At 41.6% G+C, this 12,984-nt stretch overlaps 1 protein-coding gene and 1 long non-coding RNA gene across 3 annotated transcripts in view; one reads left to right on the top strand and one right to left on the bottom strand.

The window, feature by feature from the left end:
• The window catches only part of CTNNA1 (catenin alpha 1), a 294,712-nt gene that overhangs the window by 83,045 nt on the left and 198,683 nt on the right, over positions 1 to 12,984 (top strand). Inside the window, exon 1 of one of the 2 annotated variants that reach the window (XM_045819869.1) lies at positions 4,234 to 4,255. The exons of the other annotated variant lie outside the window; for it this stretch is intronic. The gene's annotated coding sequence lies outside the window, so the exon portion shown is untranslated. Of the gene's footprint in view, positions 1 to 4,233; positions 4,256 to 12,984 lie in introns of those variants that run through there. 2 annotated transcript variants of the gene reach the window in all.
• Positions 1 to 12,984, bottom strand: part of LOC123806660 — a 42,484-nt gene that overhangs the window by 4,908 nt on the left and 24,592 nt on the right. Inside the window, exon 2 of the long non-coding RNA XR_006783521.1 lies at positions 1,376 to 1,496. This is a non-coding gene — a long non-coding RNA (uncharacterized LOC123806660). The remainder of the gene's footprint in view (positions 1 to 1,375; positions 1,497 to 12,984) is intronic.

Raw genomic sequence — 12,984 nt, 5'->3', positions numbered from 1 at the left:
TGCAAAGCTGTGATCTTCCTTGTACATGTCATTGCCTCTGCTGGCACCTGATTCCTAGTGTGAGAAGAACCTGTGACTAAATGCAGGTACTAAGACCTGCAATCTAGCCAATGAGTCACTAGAGTGAGGACTTGCCAGCTCGGGAATCTGACCCTCAGGGAAGCTGTCCCTAGCCCTTCTACAGCTGTGCTTCATCACCAAGGCCTGAGTCACTTCCCAGGAAACTCCCTTGCAGAGACTGTCTGTGGAATAATATAATTCAGGAGTCTGAGCTGAACTGTCCATGGGGCTGGTTCTTGCCAACTGCCTCAGGTTATTTGCCTCAGTCTGTTTGGGTAGCTACAGCTGAAGGTGAGCTTGGAGCAAGGGCCCAGCAGGAGCTTCTCCAGATATGGACAGGCTTAATAGCTAGAAGCTGCCTGGGTGGGGCAAGTAGCATATGTAGAAGGCCACTGGGGGCAGAGGTCTGGGAAAAGAATGGAGTGGGCATCTGTCACCAAGACTATGATTTCTAAGACCCCCTCCTGGGGGCCTAACCAGAATCGTAGCCTGAAATTCTATGTGTCAGGGATATGGATCCATTAGTGAAAGGCCTGTGGCTTAACCTCCTGGCAGTGACAGTAAGGCCATTGGTGTGTGCATATGCCATGGCTAGGAACTCAGCAGGGACTTGGTGGACAACACTCAGGAGTTTCATCCTGGGTGCTGACACAGGCCTGAGGGTCTGAGAGATTCATACATAGCATCTTAGCTACTAAGGCCTTTATGGGCATGGATTCCAACATGTTTGTTGCGCAAATGGAGAAACCACAGCCCAGGTAGGGGAAGTGGCCTGTTAAAGGTCCCATAGCAAATGAGTAATAGAGCTGGCACCTCTCACACTTTAATACCTTTAGGTGAGAAATTCTGTCCCTCTTCTCTGCTCTAACACTAAAAATAGAACATGGAATACAGGAGGGAAGCAGTGTTAGCCTGGCTGCTTTGGGAAGACCTATGTGCCTGAGCCCATGTGATGCCTCCTGAGTATCCCTGGAAAGCCAGGTGGGCGTCCTGAGTTGTGTGGATGGGGTTCCTGCTTATGCCAATCACATACAAACGCACCTCCAAATGCAGAGGGTGTTTCCCAAACCCTCTGGGCACAGCATCTTTGCCTGTGATTTTCCTCTGATGATATCTTGTTTTGCCAACTAAATTAAGACTATGACAGAGAACAGAGACTACCTCTAGCAGTTTAGTTCAATTAAGGTTTCACATCAACAAATTAAAATGCTTCCTCACTGTCTGCAAACTAAATCTGCCTGCGTTTAAGCGGAGGCTCTGACATTTGCTGTTCAGGTACCTAGCCTATGAGAACTGAGTGTCAAAGAGGGCCTACCCCTTCTGGGACTGATGTCGGGGTTCGGGGCCAAGGTTTGTCTCCAGGGACTTAACAGCTTCTGGGCCAGAGCTTCCCAATCATGAGTGTGACGATTAGGCTGAACCGTTGATGAAGTCCTCTGTAAAATGACAAAAATGAGAAGAATGTAGTCACATTTCCCATGAAACTAAGTCAATTTAAATTAAAGGACTATCAACAAATATTTTTCAAGTACGTAATTTGTCAGTCACTCTTCAAGGCACTGAGAATACAGCAATGAATAAAACAGACAAAAATCCTACCTCTCAGGGAGCTTTTTTTCTATGGGGGAGAGACAGATAATAAACAAGACAAATGATTGAAATACACAATAAATTGGAGTGATAAGCACTATGGAGAAAAATTAAGCCAGAAAAGAGGACAGGGAGTGTGTAAGGCACAGGGATTTGTGATTTTAAATGGGGGTAGTTGAGAAGGCCTCCATCAGAAGGTGAGGATTGAGTCTAGGCATGAAAGGTGAGGGAGTGAGCCGTGTGAATTTGGGGGCTGTGGGAGACAGTACTCTGGGGAGAGGGTTGCCGGGTGCAAAGACTAATGTGTGACTCTGTGGGTGGTATGTGGCTGGAGCTGAGTGACAGGATGGTGGGGAGGTTGCAGGAACAGGACTCTGGCCTGTAGGCCTTTGTAGGGACTCTCTGAGTAAACAGGAGGCCATTGCAAAGTTGCCGTCCTGTTTTAGGTTTGAACAGGATGGCTGTGGCTGCTGTGTGGAGCACAGACAGAAGGAAGGCAAGGCTGGCAGCAAGACCAGTCAGGAAACTATTGCAGTGACTGAAGTGAGGTAATGTGGTGGCCAGAGTGATAGCTCAGAGCTGAGGGGAGACATTGGCTCAAAATGTTTGAAATCATTGATATCCCAGGGAATGCAGCATATAAGGTTGGCATCCCCTTGAGGTCTTTGCCAAAAGGCAATTCCTTGGGCATTTAGCTGTGGGGAATTGTGACAGGGCCCTCATGTCCTTAATAGCAGCACATGGACCACCCACAAAGCAGTGCTCCAAAAAGTGGGACTTTCCCTTTGTAAAATGAGGTGGATAATTTTTCTTTTCTAGAGAAGGTAGGTACAGGGTGTTTCCTCCTTTGAAAATTAGAACAGAGAACCAGGTAAAAGGCAAGCCCCAGGAAGGCAGTTACTGTGCCCACATCCTATTCTCAGGTATCCCCCAGCACCTACTTCAAGGACCAGGACATGTGTACCCCCAAAATAGTTGTTGAAAAAATGAATGAGTACCCTCTTTCTCAAATTTTAGGTAGGAATTTAAACAGTTTTAATAAAACTCTGAAAATGTATATATAAATATATTTTAAACCCAGAGAGTTGTTTGTGTAAGATTTTTTTTGTTTTGTTTTGTGTTTGTTTGTTTTCTGTGAATATAAAGAATTATCATCACATCAGTAGGTTCTTGCTTCTGAGGGATATGATTAATTTGAGGGTTTTTTTCAGTCTCTCCTTTTCTCTTCTTTTGTCTGTTTCCTTTCTCCCTCTTCTTCTATAATCTTAGCTGGCCATCATATAAAACTGAATAGTTTTATGCTTCGTGTTCCTACTATTTAAAGTTGATAAGTGGAATGTTTTTGATTTCTATTTCTTAGAAAAAAAATAACTAAATTCTTTTTCACTTGTGTAATTCTCAATTGATTTTTTTCTCACTGTATGTCAGTGTCCCCACTTTCTGAGCCTAAGAAATTGATACCACTTCCTGGTGAGAAGGAAAACACACTCAGCAAGGGACTCTGTACTTCTTACTACTTCAGACTTCTCCCCTATTTAATTTGCATGGTAATTTGCATAGATCTACATATATTATGCAATCAGCTTCTCTCCTTTTATATTTAAGCCTAAAATAATTTTGATTTTATGAAATTTTTCTTCTCTGCTGCCTTTATTTCTTACTGGTCCTACGGTTTAGATTTTTGTAAAAGGAGTTGATGAAAGGCCAAGTACAGACATATCACCCCAATGGGCATGTGGGAGAGGGAGACTGCGGAACAGCATGATGAGATTGTTTTTGGGATTCATTTATTCACCCATTGAATGTTTATTGAGCACCTACTATGTCGTAGGCTCTGTGCCAGGTGCTAGCAATACAGAAGTGAGCAAGCCAGGCACAGTTCTTACTCATATGAAACTTATACTCAACTGAGGAAAATAGACAATAAACAAGTAAACAAATAAAAACATGATTTCTGATGCTAATAGGTGCTGAAATGAAAACATAGCGACTAGAAAGCTTGTTTAGAATGGGTAGTTTGTGGAACGTCTCTCCAGAAAAGTGACGTTTGAGCTGAGGCCCGAATGATAAGGAGACAACCATGTGAACATCTGGTGGGAAAGTGTCCCAGATGGTTGGAACAGCCCTGAAAAGAGAACAAGCTTGGAGGGTTTGAGGAACAGGAAGAAGATGTATCATTCAGAATACTTTCAGTGCAAAGAAAGGAAAGTTACCCCAATTCAAAATGGAGCCATTACTTCACATAAAGAAGCCTGGGGGCAGAAAGGGTAGGGTTTTAAGGTTGGTTAATTGAGCAAATCAACATCATCTATGGCCAGACTATTCCCTCCTTTCTGCTCAGCCACCCTCTTGGGGTGACTTCCTTCAAGATGACAAGACGGATGTTAAAGCTTCAACCTCATACAACTTCCTCATTCTTGGTGTCCAGATGCAGAAAGGAAGAAGGCAAATCCTTCCCTTTTCAGAAAAAGGAAGCCCTTCCCTTGACTCTACACAGATTTCTCTTTGTATCTCACATCTCACAAAATTTTGTCACATACTCATTCCTAAACAGGTCTTTAGCAAGAGGAATGAATGACTCAGACTGGGTTTAGAATTTGGACAGGTAAGTGGCTTAGCTTCTACTGAACTTTGTTAAAGAACCAGTGCTCCCAACTTCTGACAAAAACCAGGCTTCTGAGTGTAAAAGTAGGCCTCTGCGAGCAAGGAAGAAGTGGGCACAGCTGGCTGTAAGTTGGTACTTGAGAATATTAGCCATAGGAGGCCAGTGTGGCTGGAGCACTGGTATAGGAGGAGCTTATGGAGATGGAATTGAGGGGATGCACAGTTTGTTTCGGGTTCTTCAAATGTAATCTTTCAGGCCCATGTAAGTCTCTATAGGCTTTACCCCATTTTGCACCAGCTACTCCCTCCAGGACTCCACAGGAGCCACCCCATGTCTGGGCGTGGAGTTGTAGAATGACTGCCCAGCTCGGATGCCAGACACTGGCTCCAGCACTGACTGATGTTACTGGGTAAGTCACTTCCCTTCTTTAAGTTTTAGTTTCAGTATCTATGGAAATGACACACCTGTTCTGCTAGTCCTTCAGGGTGGTTGTAAGAATCAAATGAGCAAGTATCTGCATGGCCTTTGAAAACTGTAAAATGCCATAGTTATTATTCTTGCTATTGCTTTCATTTTAAATTTCAAGTAGTCACATCCCCTAACTTCTTGGGAGGGGACAGTGTCATTTTGGAAAGCCTTATACTCTGAGGGGGTAAGGAGGGCATCCTTTTGCCCTTTGTGCCCCCAGACTTTTGCTCAGTGTCTCCCAGGCCCCCAGCAACTTTCTGTGCTTTGCATCAGGGATGTCCTTAGAAACAAGCTGGGCTGATGTTCAATGAAAGGTAAGTGAAAGCTGCCTGAGTTATTATCCTTTTTTCTTGATAAAAAGAGTGGATGTATTTTCATTACTGGCAGAGTGCTTTTAGCTGGTGAGGACAATTAAGCCCTGGAAATGCAGCAATCCGTTTCACACTGAGAGAAGATTTGAGAGATGACTTTCACCGAACATCCAGGCCCCAGAGGAGATGGAAATATGGCCACCATGTCCAATAATAAAAAACCATAGAATTTTTGTGGTAATAAGATAAAGCAGCCCCTGCTGCTTTCTAGTGATGTACCCCACAGTGGAGTGCTGCTGCTACTCCAGTGAGAACTGTGACCTTGACCCTTAATCCTTCCCCTCCACATAACTCAAGACCTTGGGCTGCCCTATTCCCTGTTCTCACCATCTCTTGGGAAGGTAAGCAGGGAGGAGTTCTATGTTATGGGAGCGGCTTCTATCAAATGTTACATTTTAGGTTTAGACACACTTTTCTTGGTTTTTCTCCATAATTTTTTAAAAAGATTTTATTTATTTATTTTTAGAGAGAGGGGAAGGGAGAGAGGAAGAGAGGAAGTGAAACATCAGTATGGTTGCCTCTCACATGCCCTGCACCGGGGGGGACCTGACCTGCAACCCAGGCATGTGCCCCAACTGGAAATCAAACCAGTGACCCTTTGGTTCTCAGGCTGGTACTCAGTCCTCTGAGCCACACCAGCCAGGGCTTTCTTCATAATTTTTTTATCTTCTGCACTCCTCGAGCCACACCCTATGACAAAAGAATCAGATATCTAGGACCAATCTAGTTGTCCATCCTCCCTCTTCTCTCCTTCCCTTCTTTCTTTCTTTTTTAAATGATAAATTAGTGCTCTAATTCCCAGCCCCTTGAAGAAGAGAGGAGATGACCACTTCCTCCCTATGTTCTGTGCTTCAATCCAAGCTGAGAAGAAGTCTACTTCTCCTCATATACTAGGAGACAAGGACAGTTTCCCCTACCTCCTTCCTCTCACCATTTTCTGTAGCCAGCTCTGAGCCTGGGACAGTCAGCTTTCAGATGTTTGATGAATGAATGAATGAATGAATGAATGAATGAAAGAAAAATGCCATCTCTGTGCTGGTTTATGTCTCATAGCTTTAGCTCTTTCTTCTGTTCAACACCCATAGCTCCCCCCTGTCCTAACTGAGAAAGTGGAAATTAGTTCAGAGATGCAGGGACTGAATATCAGTGGAGTGATAGCAATCTGGTATATTATTACAATTTTTTTCTTAAACCACTTAAGCAACAGTTTCCCTCCTGTTTACTGTTAGAAGGGATCCCAAATCAGTTGTGAAATTTCATCTGCCTTGAGGGAGTAAGAAGAGAGGGCTGGGGTAGTTGTCCAAGCTTATTATCATCTCCATTACTCAGGTGTGTTCCCTTGAGCTTTTACATGATTTTATTTTAATGCTGTTATTTGTATTAGGCTAGTCTCCAGCTCCGCCAGGCCAGAAAGGGAGGTGGAGGAACCAAGAAGGAACTGATGGAAAAATAAATACCCTAAGGGTTCATGATGATCCGACCATGGCTTTAATATGAATTGAATTTGCTCTAATCTGCCTTCCCACAGTCAGCATTTCTGCTAGAAATAATTTGTAATTATCAGACTCCACTTAGGCTAGAAGACTCCTTGCAAAGGACTCTGATGTGATTAAGGGAAGGTTTAGAAATAAATTTGCATGGTTCTTGTCCTCTCTGCCAATGGCATTCCTGGAGAAGTCATCTTGTCCTTCCTGGCAAGAGAAATTCCAAGGGCAGATAAGAGCTGGGACCAGACTTCAGGTTCACTGGGGCTGCTGCTCTAAAACTGGCCCAAGAGAAGATGCTTTCCTGGAATAATGAGCCTGACTAGTTTTCTGTCTAAGCATTCAAGAACTGAGTCAGTGAGTGGCCCAGAGTGCGACAGCTCCAGGTACCCACTAACAGCTATGCCTAGCACTTCAGCATGAAAGCTCTTTTTTAACTGCCCAGTATCCAGCATGGGTCATTCCAGGGGAGTTCTGGGTCCTGTTCTTGCCCCTTGCTGAGAAAAGTGACAACCCTCTTTACTGCTACTCACATCTTTTTTGTAAAAATCCTCACCTGAGGATATGTTTATTGATGAGAGAGAGAGAGAGAGAGAGAGAGAGAGAGAGAGATGTGAGAAACATCAATCAATCGGTTACTTCCTCTATGTACCCCAACTGGGGATCAAGCCTGCAACCTAGGTTATGTCCCTGACTGGAAATCGAACCCATGACTTTTGGTGTATGGAACGATACTCCAACCAAATGATCCACCCACCCAGCCAGGACCCCTTTTCACATCTTAACCCTTCAATTCTGCAGAGGCTGAGCCAGGGAAGGACAAAAGTTAAGCAAAAGTACACTGAAAAATAAAAAAAAAATATATTGTTTGAAAGAAAAGAAAGGAAACCTAAGTAAATGGAAAGATACTCAAGATTCATGGAAGACTCAATGCTGTTATGATGGCAATACTCCCCAAATTACTCTACAGATTTAACTCGGTTCCAGTCAAAATCCCAGTTGCCTCAGAATAAAAAAAAAAAAAAGCTGAACAAACTGACAATCAACAAGTTTTCTGGGATCCATCAGAAACTGAGGTCACAGGACAAACTGCCACCTACAAATTGGAGAGAGAGGTAAATACACAGAATACAGATCAATTTACCTGAAACAAAAGCTACTGGAGTCAGGAACCAGGAGGGATGAAGTACTGATACACGTGAAGTAAAAAAAGCCAGCCACAAAAGACCACATGTTATATAATTCCTTTGATATGAAATATTTAGAATAGGCAAAGCTTAAAGACAGGCAGTAGGTTAGTGGTGGCCCAGGCTGGCGGGAGTGGGAAATGAGGAGTGACAGCTAACGGACACAGGGTTTCTCTTTGGGGTGATGAAAATGTTCTAGTGTTGGATAGTGGTGATGGTTGTACAACTTTGTGAATATATTAAAAACCACTGAATTGTACATTTTAAAATAGTATTATGCTATGTGAATTATATCTCAGTTAAAAAACAAAAGTTAACGAAAAATGATTTGGGATGGGAAGCTCAAATTTTTCTTCAGATTGAGACTGCAGACCATTTTCAGGAACCAGACCTTTTGTAGGTCATTTTCCTTCTGACTCACTGACCAACTCAGCCCCTCATGCATGAGGGTCCTACTGTAAGGGGTGTGGGAAGTGGCAGGGAGATATATCTTTTACATCTGAAGAGACTTTGGAGGTAGTTTCCTAATAAAGATGACTCTCTCCCTCACCACAAAGACTAACTGAGGCCCAGTGGGGTTCAGGGACACCGCGAGGTTCTCCCAGAGAGGAAGAAGTTACCATCTCCCCAAGGAAAGCATTGCACGTCCAGCAAAAGCAACATAAAGCTGACACTGCACAAAGCACTGCAAAGCAGCATAAGCGAAACCAGCTTCTCTGTGCCACTTGCCCTGCATGTTCTGTTAGTAGGCCCAGATGATTGGGGAGTATTGTTTTTGAGGGAGGGTCGGAAGTAGTATTTTAGCCCATTAAGGCTTCTACTTCACATAGCCTGATTTTCCTCTGGCATGGCATTAAACTTTTTCTCTAGCTTCCAAGGAAGGCAGGATTTCAGCAGAAGGTAATGTATGTTAATTTTTTCCTTTTCTGGTCCATTAGGTTTTGTAATGTTAATATATCTTATAAGAGGCCCCACTACATGAACTGCTGCATCCTTCGTGGGGTGCTGCAGGGCCTACTGCTGGCACAACATCCAGGGCTTATGCCTGCCCTTCCTCCACTCTCCACCTTCAGGGGCATTGGTGAGGGACAGAGTTGGCTCCCATCTGCTCAGATGAAAGTTAATGGTTCCCTGCAGTAGGACCTCCAGAAGCCCTGGGAGGATAATGCTACCAACAAAAGTCTCTTCTGGGCAGTTTCTTTACAGTTCCTTTAACCACCCCTGTTCCAAGCTCAGCTTGATGCAGTCTAATGGGGGATCTCCTGAAAAGAGGCTAGGGTGGAATAAATTAAGCAACATACATTTCATAACCATCTATTACACATGCCGTCTTGGGGTGGGGATGTGGGACTTGGGGGTTAGAAAAGAAATACAAAAATACTTCCTGCCCTTCAGGTGCTTTTTCTCTGGATGGGGAAAATGTACCCAAGGATAGTCAGTTCTGTTATAAGGTGACTTATGTGTTCCTAAAAATTCCTCAGAGCTTATGGGAAAATGGGGATGGGGGCTCAAGAGTGGAAACTTCACCAATGACATTTGAAAAAAATGGAGCCTAATACAAATGGTAGCACAGCTCTACAGATGTTAAAATGTTTAGAAAAACAAATACTATAGTAATATGGCACTTTGGTTTGAACAGGACTTGAAGTTTGCTCATGGAAGTGGGTGTCAGAAAACTTGCAGCTCATGAGTAATTGTGAAGTGGTAGAAGGAGGTTTATCTAAAATTTGATGAAAAGTTGTAATACCAGATGTGTGGATGGGTATGACTCATAACACACGTGCTGAGTTGAAATAGCTCAATTACTTTGGACCAATATATCAATCACTTTGTACCAATTTACTGTTTCAAAACAAGCCTTATAAAAGCATAAGATTATACATATATTCTATACCAAAATCTATCATATAGATTTATAACAGAATTTCTAATTCATTTGTTTTCTCTATATTTTTTCCACTCTTCCCCTTCCAAGTAGATGGCCAAGTCTTTTGTAATCCTTTGCCTCAGGGACATTTGCAGTACAAAAAACATGCAGTCAATAAATCAATAAACAAGTCGTCAGTCTCTCCTATACACCAGGCAGGGTTCTAGGCACAAAGGGATAGAGCAATGAACAAAACCACAGAGCCTTTGTGTTCATGGAGCATTGGTTTTAGTGGGAGAGGCAGACAATAAGCAAATAAATATGTAATAGAATGAGAAGTGAGAAGTGCTGTAAGAAATCTAGAGCAGAGTAAGTGGCTAGAGAGCAATTGGATTGGAGGGAGAAAACATGACTCCTTTTTCAAAAAGATGGAGTAGTAGGAGCGAAAACATTTAAGCAGAGATCTAAATGAAGCGAAGGAGTGGGCCATGTTATTATTTAAGGGAAAGTGTTCAAGGCAAAGGGAAGAGCAAATGCAAAGGCCCTGAAGAAGCAGGGTTGTTATATTCGAGACCAGGGCCTGCAATTGAGTGAGAGGTAGAAATGAGATAGGATAGGACGAGACCTGATTATGTAATGTCATGATTACATAGATCATGGTCAGGTCTGTGGATTTTAAATTGTATTTATTTATTTATTTATTTATTTATTTATTTATTTTTAGAGACAAGGGAAGGGAGGGAGAAAAATTGGGAGAGAGACATTGATGTGAGAGAGAAACATGAATCAGTTGTCCCTCACACACACCCCAACCAGGGACTGGGCTGCAACCCATGCATGTGCCCTGACCAGGAATTGAACCAGTGACCTTTCACTTTGCAGGATGATACCCAACCAACTGAGCCACACCAGTCAAGTCAGAATGTATTTTTGTAAGTATGATGGGAAATCATTGGAGCATTTTGAGCAGGTTGGAGAGACATGATCTCACTGAAGTGTTAAAAGTCTCACTGCAGATCAGTACTGTTGAATAGAACTTTCTTCAATGAAGGAAAAGTTCTATATCTATTCTGTCCAATATGGTAGCCATTGGCCACAGGTGGCTACATGAGTATTTGAAGTGTGGTATGACAAAAGGAACTAAAATTTAATTTAATTTAAATTAATTTAAATTAAATTAATTTAATTTAAATTAATTTAAATTTATATTTATTTTTTCCATTTTATTTTTATTGTATTTTTTCCATTATCATTCATTTCCCTTAAACACTCCCCCCACTTGCAATCACCACACTGTTGTCCACATCCATGAGTTCTTTTTCCTTCTTGCTCAATCCCTCCACCCCTTGACCCCTGGCCCCAGACCTGGCCTCAGCCTGCTCTCTACCTATGAGTCTGTCACTATTTTGCTTGTTTATTAGATTCCACATGTGAGTGAAATCATATAGTATTTCCTCTGACTGGCTTATTTCACTTAGCATAATGTTCTCCAGGTCTGCCCATATTGTCACAAAGAGTAAAATTTTCTTCTTTTTCACAGCCAAGTAGTATTCCATTGTGTAAATGTCCCACAGTTGTTTTATCCACTCAAGTCTTTAATCCATTTTGAATTTATTTGTGTGTATGTGTGTGTGTGGTGTAAGGTGATCTAGTTTCATTTTCTTGAATGTATTTGTCCAATTTTCCCAACACCATTTATTCAATAAACTATCTTTAGTCCATTGTACATGCTTGCTTTCTCTGTCAAATATTAATTGACCATAAAGGTATTTATTTCTGAGCTCTCTATTCTATCCCATTGATCTATGTGTCTTTTTTTTTTTAAGATTTTATTTATTTATTTTTAGAGAGAGGGGAAGGGAAGGAGAAAGAGAGGGAGACAAACATCAATATATGGTTGCCTCATGCACACCCCCTACTGGGGACCTGGCCCACACCCCAGGCATGTGCCCTGACTGGGAATCAAACAGGCGACCCTTTGGTTCACAGGCCAGTGCTCAATCCACTGAGCCAACCAGCCAGGGTTATTGATCTATGTGTCTGTTTTTATGCCAGTATCATGCTGTTTTGATTACTATGGCTTTATAATATAGTTGATAGTAAGTAGCATGATTCCTCCAACTTTGTTCTTCTTTCTCAAGATCGCTGTTTCTATTTGGACCTTTTGTGTTTCTATATAAATTTTTGAAATATTTGATTTAGTTCTGTGAAATATGCTATTGGTGTTTTAATCGGAATTGCATTGAATCTATAGATTGCTTTGGATAATATAGGTATTTTAATGATGTTATTTCTATTCATGAACACAGTATGTGCTTCTACTTATTTGTATCTTCTTCAGTTTCTTTCTTCAGTGTCTTATAATTTTCATAGTACAGGTCTTTTACATCCTTGGTTAAATTTATTCCTACAAATTTTATTCTGTTTAAAGTAATTGTGAATGGGATTGTTTTCTTAATTTCCCTTTCTCACAGCTCATTATTGGCATATAAAAATATTACTATTTCTGGATATTAATTTTGTATCCTGTTACTTTACTGAATTCATTTATCAGTTCTATTAGTTCCTTAGTGGAATCTTTAGGGTTCTCTATGTACAGTATTATGTCATCTAAAAATACAGTTTTACTTCTTCTTTTCCAATTTGGAAGCCCTTTATTTCTTCTTCTTGTCCTATAACTCTGAGTAGGGCGTCTAGTACTATGTTGAATAAGAGAGGTGAAAGTAGACATCTCTATTTTCTTCCCGATCTTAAGGGAAACACTTGTAGTTTTTGCCCATAGAATATAATGCTGTTAGTGTCTTTGTCATACATGGCCTTTATTATGTTTAGGTATGTTCCCTCTATTCCCACTTTGCTGAGAGTTTTTATCATAAATGAATGCTGGGTTTTATCAAATGCTTGATCATATTGATATGATCATGTGATTTTTTTCCAAAAGATTTTATTTTATTTTTAGACAGAGGGGAAAGAAGGGAGAGAGGGAGCCTTTCTCACACATTGAGAGGCATCCATGTGTGGTTGCCTCTCGCACACCCCCTACTGGGGACCTGGCTTGCAACCCAGGCATGTGCCCTGACTGGGAATCGAACATGTGACCCTTTGGTTTGTAGGCCAGTGCTCAATCCACTGAGCCAGGGCAATCATGTGATTTTTATGCTTCATTTTGTTTATGTGGTGTGTCACATTTATTGATTTATGCATGTCGTACCAACCTTGCATTCCCTGAATAAATCCCACTTGATCATGGTGTATGATCTTTTTGATGTATTGTTATATTCAGTTTGCTAATGCTTTGTTGAGGATTTTAGCATCTATGTTCTTCAGGGATATAGGCCTATAATTTCCTCTT

Source organism: Phyllostomus hastatus, unplaced genomic scaffold (genome assembly GCF_019186645.2).
Source record: "Phyllostomus hastatus isolate PE091 unplaced genomic scaffold, TTU_PhHast_1.1 phas_contig_150, whole genome shotgun sequence".
Taxonomy (NCBI): domain Eukaryota; kingdom Metazoa; phylum Chordata; class Mammalia; order Chiroptera; family Phyllostomidae; genus Phyllostomus; species Phyllostomus hastatus.
Note: the sequence above shows the minus strand (reverse complement) of the source record. Positions and strands in the feature narration are given on the sequence as shown.